Source organism: Musa acuminata, chromosome BXJ3-7 (assembly GCF_036884655.1).
Source record: "Musa acuminata AAA Group cultivar baxijiao chromosome BXJ3-7, Cavendish_Baxijiao_AAA, whole genome shotgun sequence".
NCBI lineage: Eukaryota > Viridiplantae > Streptophyta > Magnoliopsida > Zingiberales > Musaceae > Musa > Musa acuminata.
In genome coordinates, this window is record NC_088355.1 from 26,955,025 (window position 1) to 26,967,536 (window position 12,512).

Here is a 12,512-nt window from a genome sequence, read left to right on the forward strand (position 1 = left end):
TGGTTTAGACAAGAATTAAAACAAAAATAGTATGAAAACTCTATAATAAATCCTTAAGAATTCCCCTCTAGCTCTAAGTTTTGGTTTTAGTTTAAAAGAGGGGTGAGTAGATTGTAAAGGTTAACTCCTAAACCTGTGAAAAGTAGAAAAAAGTTGTAAGGGTAGTTGATCTTCACCTATTAAAAAGAAGATCGGTAGTAGAAGCCAGTGGCCTTGAGTGAAGAGGAATTGGGAGTATATGTAGGTCACGATGATCAAACCATTATAAAATTGGTGTCTCCCTTTCTCTGCTTGTTTACTTATTTTGTAACTACTTTACTTGCTTATTACTACTCTTGCAAATATTTTAAGTTTAAATGTCTTTTCGATATGATTTTACCAAACGAGATTTTTAAATTGACGTACCTTTTACGAAAGCACTAATTCAAACCCCCACCCCCTTCCCTCCCCCCCTCTCTTAGAGCTGACTTGGTCTTAACAATTGGTACATCTGGTACTTCGTCCAATCCTTTGGTCTGTCCTCCGGCACGTCGACCAATCATCTGACATGATGCTCTCCAACCTAACGTTAGATTCTGCTTTTATGATTCAAGTCTACGTTCAAAGTTTTTCCTGCATCACTTATCTTAAATGCATATTAGTTCATAACTTCATCAATTGATTTTATCATCAAAATCTGATATTCAACACCATCTTGCATTAATCCTCTTGCCTTTCTGCCCTCCACCTCTCATCTCGGACTTCTGAAGCATTCATTTTCCTTTATCTCAATAGGTCAAGGGGATGTTCTCTTCTAGTTCATCTAAGTCCTAGTCTCTTAACCAATCGATGGCTAAGAGGCCCAGTATCCTACTTTTGAATAGCCCGAGGGCAAGAGAGGGGGGCTCGATTTTTCTCCTCATAAGAGATGGTTCTGATTGACCCGAAGGTCATCAAGGACCTTTAGATCATAAAAGGCTCCTATGATCGATGCTTAATTATGACTCTTGAGCTCATGGAGTGATTGTGCCTTAGGTTCTCTGTAATATCCCTCGCTTTTAAAAATTATTAATAAAGATTTATATGTAAATTGGAGGACCTATATGTAAATATAGAAATTACAAGGACTAAACTGCTAAGTTGCAAAAAAAAAAAAAAAAAAAAAAGGGAAAACCGAAAATTCGGTATTATCCCACCGCCTCCCACGCACTCTGTTTCTTCCAGAAACAGAGAGAGCGGTGGGGCGTGAGGAGAAGAAGGAGAGTGGTAGAAGAAGAGAGGAAGAAGAGGGAGAAGAGAAGAAGAAGAAGAAGAAGAAGAAGAAGAAGAGGGAAAAGAAGAGAGGAGGAAGAAGAGGGAGTAGAGAAGAAGAAGAAGGAGAAGAAGAAGAAGAGGAGGTGGCTGCAGCGAGGGCTGCAGCGAGAAGCTGTGGGGCGTGGGGAGAAGAAGAGAGGAAGAAGAGGGAGAAGAGAAGAAGAAGAAGAAGAAGAAGAGAAGAGGATAGCTGCGGCAAGGCTGCAGCGAGGAGGTGTGGGGTTGGGGAGGAAAAGGGAAGAGGAGAAGAAGAGGGAAAAGAGAGGGAAGAGGGAGAGGAGCGAGAGGTGGCAGCAGCTAGGGCTGCAGCACCTCTGTTTCCTGCAGGTGGAAACAGAGGAGAGGTGTGGGGCGTTCGAAGAGGAGAAGAAGAAGAAGAGGAAGAGAAGAGGAAGAGGAAGCAGGGGAAGAGGTTGTGATACCTCTGTTTCCTGCAGAGGAAACAGAGGAGAGGGTGTGGGTGACGTCGGGGAGAAGAAGGGGAGGAAGGAGAAGAAGAGAAGAAGAAGAAAGGAAGGAAAAGGAAGAGGAGAAGGGAAGAAAGTAGCTGCGGCTGCGGTTGTGGCAGCTGCAGCTGTGGCAGGGAAAGAAGAAGAGAAAGGAAGAAGGGGAGGAGAGGAAGAAGAGTAGGGGCTGCGGCTGCGGCGATGGCAGCTGCAGTTGGAAGAGAAGAAGGAGAGGAAGATGAGCAGGGGAGGAAGAAAAGGCTGTGGCCGTGGCTGAGGCTGCGACTGCAGCATGCAACTGGGAAAGAAGAGAAGGAAAGGAAGAAGAAGAGAAAGGAAGAAGGGAAGGAGAGGAAGAAGAGAAGGGGCTGCGGCTGCGGCGATGGCAGCTGCAGTTGGAAGAGAAGAAGGAGAGGAAGATGAGCAGGGGAGGAAGAAAAGGCTGTGGCCGTGGCTGAGGCTGCGACTGCAGCATGCAACTGGGAAAGAAGAGAAGGAAAGGAAGAAGAAGAGAAAGGAAGAAGGGAAGGAGAGGAAGAAGAGAAGGGGCTACGGCTGCGGCGATGGCAGCTGCAGTTGGAAGAGAAGAAGGAGAGGAAGATGAGCAGGGGAGGAAGAAGAGGCTGCGAGTGTGGTGGCTGCGGCCGTGGCTGCGACTCCGGCTGCGGCTGCAACGTTGGCTGCGGTAGCTGCGGCAGCGGTGGTGGCTGCAGTAGCTGCAGTAGCTGCTTTTGGGAAAGAGAAAGAGTAGGAACGAGAGAAGGGAAGAAGGAAATAGTGCAGTGGAAGGGGGCTGCGGTTGTGACCGCAGTTGCGGTCGTGGCTGCGATTGTGGCAGCGGCAGCGACGGCGGCTGTGGCAGCTGCGTTTGGGAAAGAAAAAAAGAAGGAATGAGAGTAAGAGAGAGCAGGTGACTGTGCCTCGATGTTCGACACGTGATGTAGTTGCGAAGAAAGGAAGAAAACGGGAGCACAAAACGAAACAGAGAGAGGACACGGAGAAAAAGTAGAAGGATTTGGGCTGGCACCTTCTTTGGAATTTCGGATCGAAATCATTGAAAGGCAAGTTTTCTGATTCTTCCTATTGCAAGTTTCCCGCTTGTTTCAATCCTTTCTATTGCAAGTTCCCTGTTCGTTTCTCCTATAATCGCTCTGATATGTCTTATTGCAAGTTCCCTGATCGTTTCTCCTATAATTGCTCTGATATGTCTTATTGCAAGTATCCTGATCTTTCTTCACTGCCAATTTTATCTCCACATTTGCTTTGAATATGAGGAACTTTGGATTGTACTAGCCTTGCATTTGTTATATCTCCTGTTTACATGTAACGATTCGAATCTGTGCAACTTTTGAGATTCTGATCTTTTGATACCGAACTGCCTATAAGACTTTGTGGTAACTCTGATTTGTTCAAAACTGATTTCATTGGAAACTAGACTCGTAGACCTTTCTTTGATATATGGATTGAAAGATCTGAAATCCAAACACCTGCCCAGTTATCTGTTGAATCTGACATTATGAATTCTGCCAACAGAGATTTTGTTCTATGACTCTTGCTTACCAAATTATTTGTAACTCTCTCTGTTGGACAGTTCAATTCATATGAAGTCTGTCTTATCTGAAAGTATTATCCAATGATTATTTCTGAGTAAATTGGAGCACGATTGATAGTTTGAATCATTTGTTCAATGTGCCTTCTGTATTCTGCCAGAAATCGAGCTTTGGTCGATTTCTCATATTCTGGTTTCATTCCTTTGGAAATTGATATCCTTTAGCCTTCTTATTCAATTGAGCTTTATATTACTACTTTGAATTCTTGTATGCTCTTGTCCTTAAAATTATTGCATTCTTGAAAACTGTTGTGTAACGTTTATGCTATATCGTATTGACTCATATAGGCACATGTATATCCTATTGTTCCGCATTTGCTTTCGATATGTGCCTATTCCAGTTTCATTCCTTTGGACATTGAATTCATCAAATCTTCTTATTGAATTGAGTTATTTGTGATTGCTTGGATTCCATATGTGCCCTTGCTTTCAATTCCCTTCAAATCTGAATATACTTGTGAAAGATTATTGCTTACTTCGGATTGACTCGTAAAGGCACATGTACGTTTGTTGTTCCGCGTGTGCTTCCGATATGTGCTACTTATTGTTGAAACTGTCCTTTTGTACTCTGGTGTGTGGGATCGTCTGGACCTTTGCCAGAAATGGTAAAAGGTATGCGCTGATTTGCCCGCTTTGTGGGGTCCCGCTTTGTGGGATATTCTGGTATGCGCGATTTGCCCGCTTTGTGGGGTCCCGCTTTGTGGGGTCCCGCTTTGTGGGATATTGCTGACTGAGATCCCACTACACCCTCTATATGTTTGAATGACATCCAGAGTTTTGGTGAGTTATTTATGTTCGTGCTCTGGATAGTTATGATATGATTGCAACGTCAAGGACGACGTTTGAGATTCTGTACGACATATGAGTTTGATATGCTCTGAAATGCTTCATTCACTGATGATATGCTTCGAAATGTTCCATATGCCGTTGATATGCTCCGGAACATTTCATATGCCATTTATATGCTCCAATTACTCTGTGCTCCATTTGCTATGAACTGATATGTTCTGAAATGTCCTATCTGCCATTGATATGTTCCAATTACTCTGTGCTCCATTTGCTATGAACTGATATGTTCTGAAATGTCCTATCTGCCATTGATATGTTCCAAGTACTCTGTGCTCCATTTGCTATGAACTGATATGTTCTGAAATGTCCAATCTGCCATTGATATGTTCCAATTACTCTATGCCCCATTCGTTATGGATCAAATATGTTTTTGAATGACATGATACGTATGATTTGGTATCTATTGAGATGGTATCCTTGAGAATTCTTGTATTCTGCCTTGCATTATGATACCTTACTCGTTTGAAACCGTTCCTTTTGTTCTGAATATGCTTTGTCACTTGTTGAGCCGTTTTTGGCTCACTCCGTTGTTATATAAATCTTTCAGGTCAGCTTGTCACTCTTCGAGATGTTTGATTTGGGCTGAGGCAATGGATAGCTATTCAGAATAATGGGCAAGTCTGGTTGGTTATTACGATATTGTTGTATAAGTATGTCTTGTATGTAATGAAATGTTGTCGATGAACCGAAATGGATATACTGTGTCAAAGTGTTAGGAGATCTCTCTTATTTGGAATTTCAGAATGTTAAGTCTAATTTATGATGATATGAACTTGTGGTGAATAGTTGGAGTTCTGATTGTATAAATTATTTAGCTTGTGGATTTATAAATGTTGTTTATGTTTGTCAAGTTGGCTTGGGTTGCCATAAATGTGAATTATCGAGTGATGTGATATATGATTATAAACTGCACAGGTTTTATGGATGTGAATATGAATAGAATGTTTTCAGTGTCCTCAAACGTTAGTTTGGATCCTGGATTGGTCTGTGACGAAAATTTTAAAAATCATGGATATTTAGAGGGGCGTGACAGAGGTGGTATCAGAGCATTGTTTGAGGATTACTGAAATATTTGATATGTTGACGTGCAAAATATATTGAGGTCTAATGAAACTATAGTGATTGGTGGAAATTTTCTTTGATGTATTTTAGGAATCTAGGATGACGATGACATTTAGTCCTCCTACTTCATCTGATTTTGATTAATTAAGTGGGATGAAAGGGGTAATCGGGGATATTGAATCAGAGTGGCGCAGTGGAAGCATGGTGGACCTAATTTCATTGGTGGTAGAAAAATGAATGATGCAAACAGAGAAGATATTTGATGTACAAAATTGTTTTGATGATCAAAAGATTTCTTTTGCCACCTTATATTGGAAGTAGAGGCTGATTATTATTGGCAACAATGAAAAGAATTTTTGGAGATCAGTGACAAGAATGATAAGGACAAGTTTACCAATAAGAATATGATTGGAAATGAATCAGAAAGTAATGACAAGAGGGTCAAGACATTTGGATTTGAAAAGGAAAGTCACCACCAAAGACTTAATCATGTGTGAATTACAAGTTAAATTATGAAACAAGTTTGTGTTTTCGGGTGATTGGAGTCTATTTTGCTTGTAGAAAGTTGGATCATAAAATAAAAGTTTGCCCTTTGAACAAGAAGAAAGAGTCACTGCCTCCTAAATCATTAGCCCATGTAAGAGTGTATGCTATCACTAAATATGATTCTGAAACTTCTGAATTAGTGGTCAAAGGTATTATGCATGTTTATGAAAGAATGCAAATATTTGTTTGACCATGGGTCCCATCTATGATTTGATTCGGAATATTCTGCCTATCACTTGGGTATTCAACCTAGACCACTACATTATGTGCTATATGTAAATACGATCATTGGAGATTCTTTGATAACGAACTTGAATCTGGTCCTCTTGTCTGATTTTTGTTGGAGAACTTGAACTTTTGCTGATTTAGTTCTCCTAGAGATTTGGAGTTATGATATTATACTTGGTATGGATTGGCCATCTTCTTATCATACCAGTATGGATTGATATATAACAAATGATCACTTTTTGTATATTTGATCAGTCGATCTTTTACTTTGAGAGTATGAGACATGATTTATCTCCTTGCCTAATGTATCCAGGATGACTTGCTTGGATTACCTCCAAATGTGACTTTGCTTTTGATTTGGTCATTGGGATAATCCCAATATCTAAGCCTCTCTACAGAAAGATATCATTTGAGTAAGTGGAATTGGAAAAGCAACTACAAGGATTGTTAAATGAGGATTTTATTTGGCTTAATATTTCATCATGGGGTGCTCCGGTGTTAGTTAAAAGAAATGTATGGAACATTGAGGCTTTGTAATGATTATAGACAGTTGAATTAGGTGACCATCAAAAACGAGTATTTTCTGAAGTAACGACTTGCTCGAGTAATTACAGGGTACGCAAGTATTTTTAGAAATTGATTGAAGGTCGGGTTACCGTCTATTGAGGATCAAGGAGGAAAATATTTCGGTCACTCGTGGAGAATTATGTAATTGTATTGTATTGATGAAACTATTTAAGAGTAGGAGGAGGAAATAAAGATATCATAATCCTCATCTTTTCATCGATTGAGCTATGATCAATTTAGAGGACTAAATTTTCTTTTAAGGGGGGGGAGAGTGTAATATCCCTCGCTTTTAAAAATTATTAATAAAGATTTATATGTAAATTGGAGGACCTATATGTAAATATAGAAATTACAAGGACTAAACTGCTAAGTTGCAAAAAAAAAAAGAAAAAAAAAAGGGAAAACCGAAAATTCGGTATTATCCCACCGCCTCCCACGCACTCTGTTTCTTCCAGAAACAGAGAGAGCGGTGGGGCGTGAGGAGAAGAAGGAGAGTGGTAGAAGAAGAGAGGAAGAAGAGGGAGAAGAGAAGAAGAAGAAGAAGAAGAAGAAGAAGAAGAGGGAAAAGAAGAGAGGAGGAAGAAGAGGGAGTAGAGAAGAAGAAGAAGGAGAAGAAGAAGAAGAGGAGGTGGCTGCAGCGAGGGCTGCAGCGAGAAGCTGTGGGGCGTGGGGAGAAGAAGAGAGGAAGAAGAGGGAGAAGAGAAGAAGAAGAAGAAGAAGAAGAGAAGAGGATAGCTGCGGCAAGGCTGCAGCGAGGAGGTGTGGGGTTGGGGAGGAAAAGGGAAGAGGAGAAGAAGAGGGAAAAGAGAGGGAAGAGGGAGAGGAGCGAGAGGTGGCAGCAGCTAGGGCTGCAGCACCTCTGTTTCCTGCAGGTGGAAACAGAGGAGAGGTGTGGGGCGTTCGAAGAGGAGAAGAAGAAGAAGAGGAAGAGAAGAGGAAGAGGAAGCAGGGGAAGAGGTTGTGATACCTCTGTTTCCTGCAGAGGAAACAGAGGAGAGGGTGTGGGTGACGTCGGGGAGAAGAAGGGGAGGAAGGAGAAGAAGAGAAGAAGAAGAAAGGAAGGAAAAGGAAGAGGAGAAGGGAAGAAAGTAGCTGCGGCTGCGGTTGTGGCAGCTGCAGCTGTGGCAGGGAAAGAAGAAGAGAAAGGAAGAAGGGGAGGAGAGGAAGAAGAGTAGGGGCTGCGGCTGCGGCGATGGCAGCTGCAGTTGGAAGAGAAGAAGGAGAGGAAGATGAGCAGGGGAGGAAGAAAAGGCTGTGGCCGTGGCTGAGGCTGCGACTGCAGCATGCAACTGGGAAAGAAGAGAAGGAAAGGAAGAAGAAGAGAAAGGAAGAAGGGAAGGAGAGGAAGAAGAGAAGGGGCTGCGGCTGCGGCGATGGCAGCTGCAGTTGGAAGAGAAGAAGGAGAGGAAGATGAGCAGGGGAGGAAGAAAAGGCTGTGGCCGTGGCTGAGGCTGCGACTGCAGCATGCAACTGGGAAAGAAGAGAAGGAAAGGAAGAAGAAGAGAAAGGAAGAAGGGAAGGAGAGGAAGAAGAGAAGGGGCTACGGCTGCGGCGATGGCAGCTGCAGTTGGAAGAGAAGAAGGAGAGGAAGATGAGCAGGGGAGGAAGAAGAGGCTGCGAGTGTGGTGGCTGCGGCCGTGGCTGCGACTCCGGCTGCGGCTGCAACGTTGGCTGCGGTAGCTGCGGCAGCGGTGGTGGCTGCAGTAGCTGCAGTAGCTGCTTTTGGGAAAGAGAAAGAGTAGGAACGAGAGAAGGGAAGAAGGAAATAGTGCAGTGGAAGGGGGCTGCGGTTGTGACCGCAGTTGCGGTCGTGGCTGCGATTGTGGCAGCGGCAGCGACGGCGGCTGTGGCAGCTGCGTTTGGGAAAGAAAAAAAGAAGGAATGAGAGTAAGAGAGAGCAGATGACTGTGCCTCGATGTTCGACACGTGATGTAGTTGCGAAGAAAGGAAGAAAACGGGAGCACAAAACGAAACAGAGAGAGGACACGGAGAAAAAGTAGAAGGATTTGGGCTGGCACCTTCTTTGGAATTTCGGATCGAAATCATTGAAAGGCAAGTTTTCTGATTCTTCCTATTGCAAGTTTCCCGCTTGTTTCAATCCTTTCTATTGCAAGTTCCCTGTTCGTTTCTCCTATAATCGCTCTGATATGTCTTATTGCAAGTTCCCTGATCGTTTCTCCTATAATTGCTCTGATATGTCTTATTGCAAGTATCCTGATCTTTCTTCACTGCCAATTTTATCTCCACATTTGCTTTGAATATGAGGAACTTTGGATTGTACTAGCCTTGCATTTGTTATATCTCCTGTTTACATGTAACGATTCGAATCTGTGCAACTTTTGAGATTCTGATCTTTTGATACCGAACTGCCTATAAGACTTTGTGGTAACTCTGATTTGTTCAAAACTGATTTCATTGGAAACTAGACTCGTAGACCTTTCTTTGATATATGGATTGAAAGATCTGAAATCCAAACACCTGCCCAGTTATCTATTGAATCTGACATTATGAATTCTGCCAACAGAGATTTTGTTCTATGACTCTTGCTTACCAAATTATTTGTAACTCTCTCTGTTGGACAGTTCAATTCATATGAAGTCTGTCTTATCTGAAAGTATTATCCAATGATTATTTCTGAGTAAATTGGAGCACGATTGATAGTTTGAATCATTTGTTCAATGTGCCTTCTGTATTCTGCCAGAAATCGAGCTTTGGTCGATTTCTCATATTCTGGTTTCATTCCTTTGGAAATTGATATCCTTTAGCCTTCTTATTCAATTGAGCTTTATATTACTACTTTGAATTCTTGTATGCTCTTGTCCTTAAAATTATTGCATTCTTGAAAACTGTTGTGTAACGTTTATGCTATATCGTATTGACTCATATAGGCACATGTATATCCTATTGTTCCGCATTTGCTTTCGATATGTGCCTATTCCAGTTTCATTCCTTTGGACATTGAATTCATCAAATCTTCTTATTGAATTGAGTTATTTGTGATTGCTTGGATTCCATATGTGCCCTTGCTTTCAATTCCCTTCAAATCTGAATATACTTGTGAAAGATTATTGCTTACTTCGGATTGACTCGTAAAGGCACATGTACGTTTGTTGTTCCGCGTGTGCTTCCGATATGTGCTACTTATTGTTGAAACTGTCCTTTTGTACTCTGGTGTGTGGGATCGTCTGGACCTTTGCCAGAAATGGTAAAAGGTATGCGCTGATTTGCCCGCTTTGTGGGGTCCCGCTTTGTGGGATATTCTGGTATGCGCGATTTGCCCGCTTTGTGGGGTCCCGCTTTGTGGGATATTGCTGACTGAGATCCCACTACACCCTCTATATGTTTGAATGACATCCAGAGTTTTGGTGAGTTATTTCTGTTCGTGCTCTGGATAGTTATGATATGATTGCAACGTCAAGGACGACGTTTGAGATTCTGTACGACATATGAGTTTGATATGCTCTGAAATGCTTCATTCACTGATGATATGCTTCGAAATGTTCCATATGCCGTTGATATGCTCCGGAACATTTCATATGCCATTGATATGCTCCAATTACTCTGTGCTCCATTTGCTATGAACTGATATGTTCTGAAATGTCCTATCTGCCATTGATATGTTCCAATTACTCTGTGCTCGATTTGCTATGAACTGATATGTTCTGAAATGTCCTATCTGCCATTGATATGTTCCAATTACTCTGTGCTCCATTTGCTATGAACTGATATGTTCTGAAATGTCCTATCTGCCATTGATATGTTCCAATTACTCTGTGCTCCATTTGCTATGAACTGATATGTTCTGAAATGTCCTATCTGCCATTGATATGTTCCAATTACTCTGTGCTCCATTTGCTATGAACTGATATGTTCTGAAATGTCCAATCTGCCATTGATATGTTTCAATTACTCTATGCCCCATTCGTTATGGATCAAATATGTTTTTGAATGACATGATACGTATGATTTGGTATCTATTGAGATGGTATCCTTGAGAATTCTTGTATTCTGCCTTGCATTATGATACCTTACTCGTTTGAAACCGTTCCTTTTGTTCTGAATATGCTTTGTCACTTGCTGAGCCGTTTTTGGCTCACTCCGTTGTTATATAAATCTTTCAGGTCAGCTTGTCACTCTTCGAGATGTTTGATTTGGGCTGAGGCAGTGGATAGCTATTCAGAATAATGGGCAAGTCTGGTTGGTTATTACGATATTGTTGTATAAGTATGTCTTGTATGTAATGAAATGTTGTCGATGAACCGAAATGGATATACTGTGTCAAAGTGTTAGGAGATCTCTCTTATTTGGAATTTCAGAATGTTAAGTCTAATTTATGGTGATATGAACTTGTGGTGAATAGTTGGAGTTCTGATTGTATAAATTATTTAGCTTGTGGATTTATAAATGTTGTTTATGTTTGTCAAGTTGGCTTGGGTTGCCATAAATGTGAATTATCGAGTGATGTGATATATGATTATAAACTGCACAGGTTTTATGGATGTGAATATGAATAGAATGTTTTCAGTGTCCTCAAACGTTAGTTTGGATCCTGGATTGGTCTGTGACGAAAATTTTAAAAATCATGGATATTTAGAGGGGCGTGACATTCTCTATTCCTCGGGTTGGGCAATGATCATTTGACCTGATATCCAGGTACCTTTGCTTATATATCGATGCACTAAAAGTTATTTAAGTTCTTCCTCCATCCCTTTGTCTCGTAGTGCCTTCAATGGTGGAGAATTTCTCCTTCTCAAATGGTAACCAATTTATGGTACTATTCAATTGCCTTCCGAGGGGTCGACACAAACTCAACTCTAAACTTGTTCCACCCTTATTTTCTGAGTTTACAAGAGGGTCAGTGGATTCTTTCTTGTGACTCGGGAGGGATTCATAATGAGGGATGTCATGACCTTCAATTAGAGTTGGAAGGGACAATACTTTTTCATCAGCATCAATCTAGACTGAGGCATCGGTTTGATCATCGCACACTTTCACCGACAGAGGAGGAGATAAGTACGATGCTTTGGCCAGGAGAAATCCTTTTATATTTCTCTAATATCAAGCCAATGGATGAAGAAGGGTTAATTGTGGCCAGTTTAGTCTCGCTCCTCGGGGTATGTATTTGCTTCTCGAGGTGCTTTTCTCTTGACTCGGTGGGCGGGCTTCTAACTTCGAGTTACTCATCTGCAGCGATGAACCTCATGGATCTCAAGAAAAAGGCAAGGTGATACCTCCTCGTTCGAGGCGTCGGTTCACCAATCTCTCGCCGCGCCCATGGTGCCCCCACCAGAACCCTTCGCACCAGCTCTTCGGGCAACCAAGCCGAAGCCGAAATCGTAGCTTCCGCAGGGGGCCTCGGCGTCATCCCCACAAGCTGCTCGTGTCCTCCGGAAGCGAGGGATCATCCAGACAAAAAAAGCTGTCTGAGGTCTCAGGGAGCTGACCCCCGAGTCCAAAGGAGCTGGGACGGAAGATGTATGCACGTATGATCAAAAGGATTAAAACACGTCCACCCTTGGTTACATGCATGCTCGCCAAGTCATGAGATGGATACGTTGTACACCTCCGAGATTTATGCAGCACACGAAGAACCACTTCCATTAACATTTTTCAGAACATAAAATGGATCAGGTACATTAAGATGTCACCGATAATTAAACAAAATTACAGAAAAATTAATATGTTTGTACCTGATCTCATACTTTTCTAGTATGTGCATTTGAATAGAGTCAAAATGGGACTTAAACCAGTAAGTACTGCATTCAACCAAAATCAACATAACAAAGCTGACAGATTTAATGATAGAATTTGATGGATAACACTTTTAGAATAAATACTTCTCATCACAGTAGGAAAACATTTTGTTTTCAGATGGAAACGTTAGAAGTTTAGAACATTAATTTCAATGGAAA

General features: G+C 41.7%; 1 long non-coding RNA gene across 1 annotated transcript; it reads left to right on the top strand.

The window, feature by feature from the left end:
• Positions 1 to 1,009: 1,009 nt before the first annotated feature.
• LOC135643292 (uncharacterized) lies at positions 1,010 to 12,294 on the top strand. Its single transcript, XR_010498204.1, has 3 exons — positions 1,010 to 8,652; positions 10,722 to 11,714; positions 11,791 to 12,294. It is a non-coding gene; the product is annotated as an uncharacterized LOC135643292 (long non-coding RNA).
• The last annotated feature ends 218 nt before the right edge of the window (positions 12,295 to 12,512 follow it).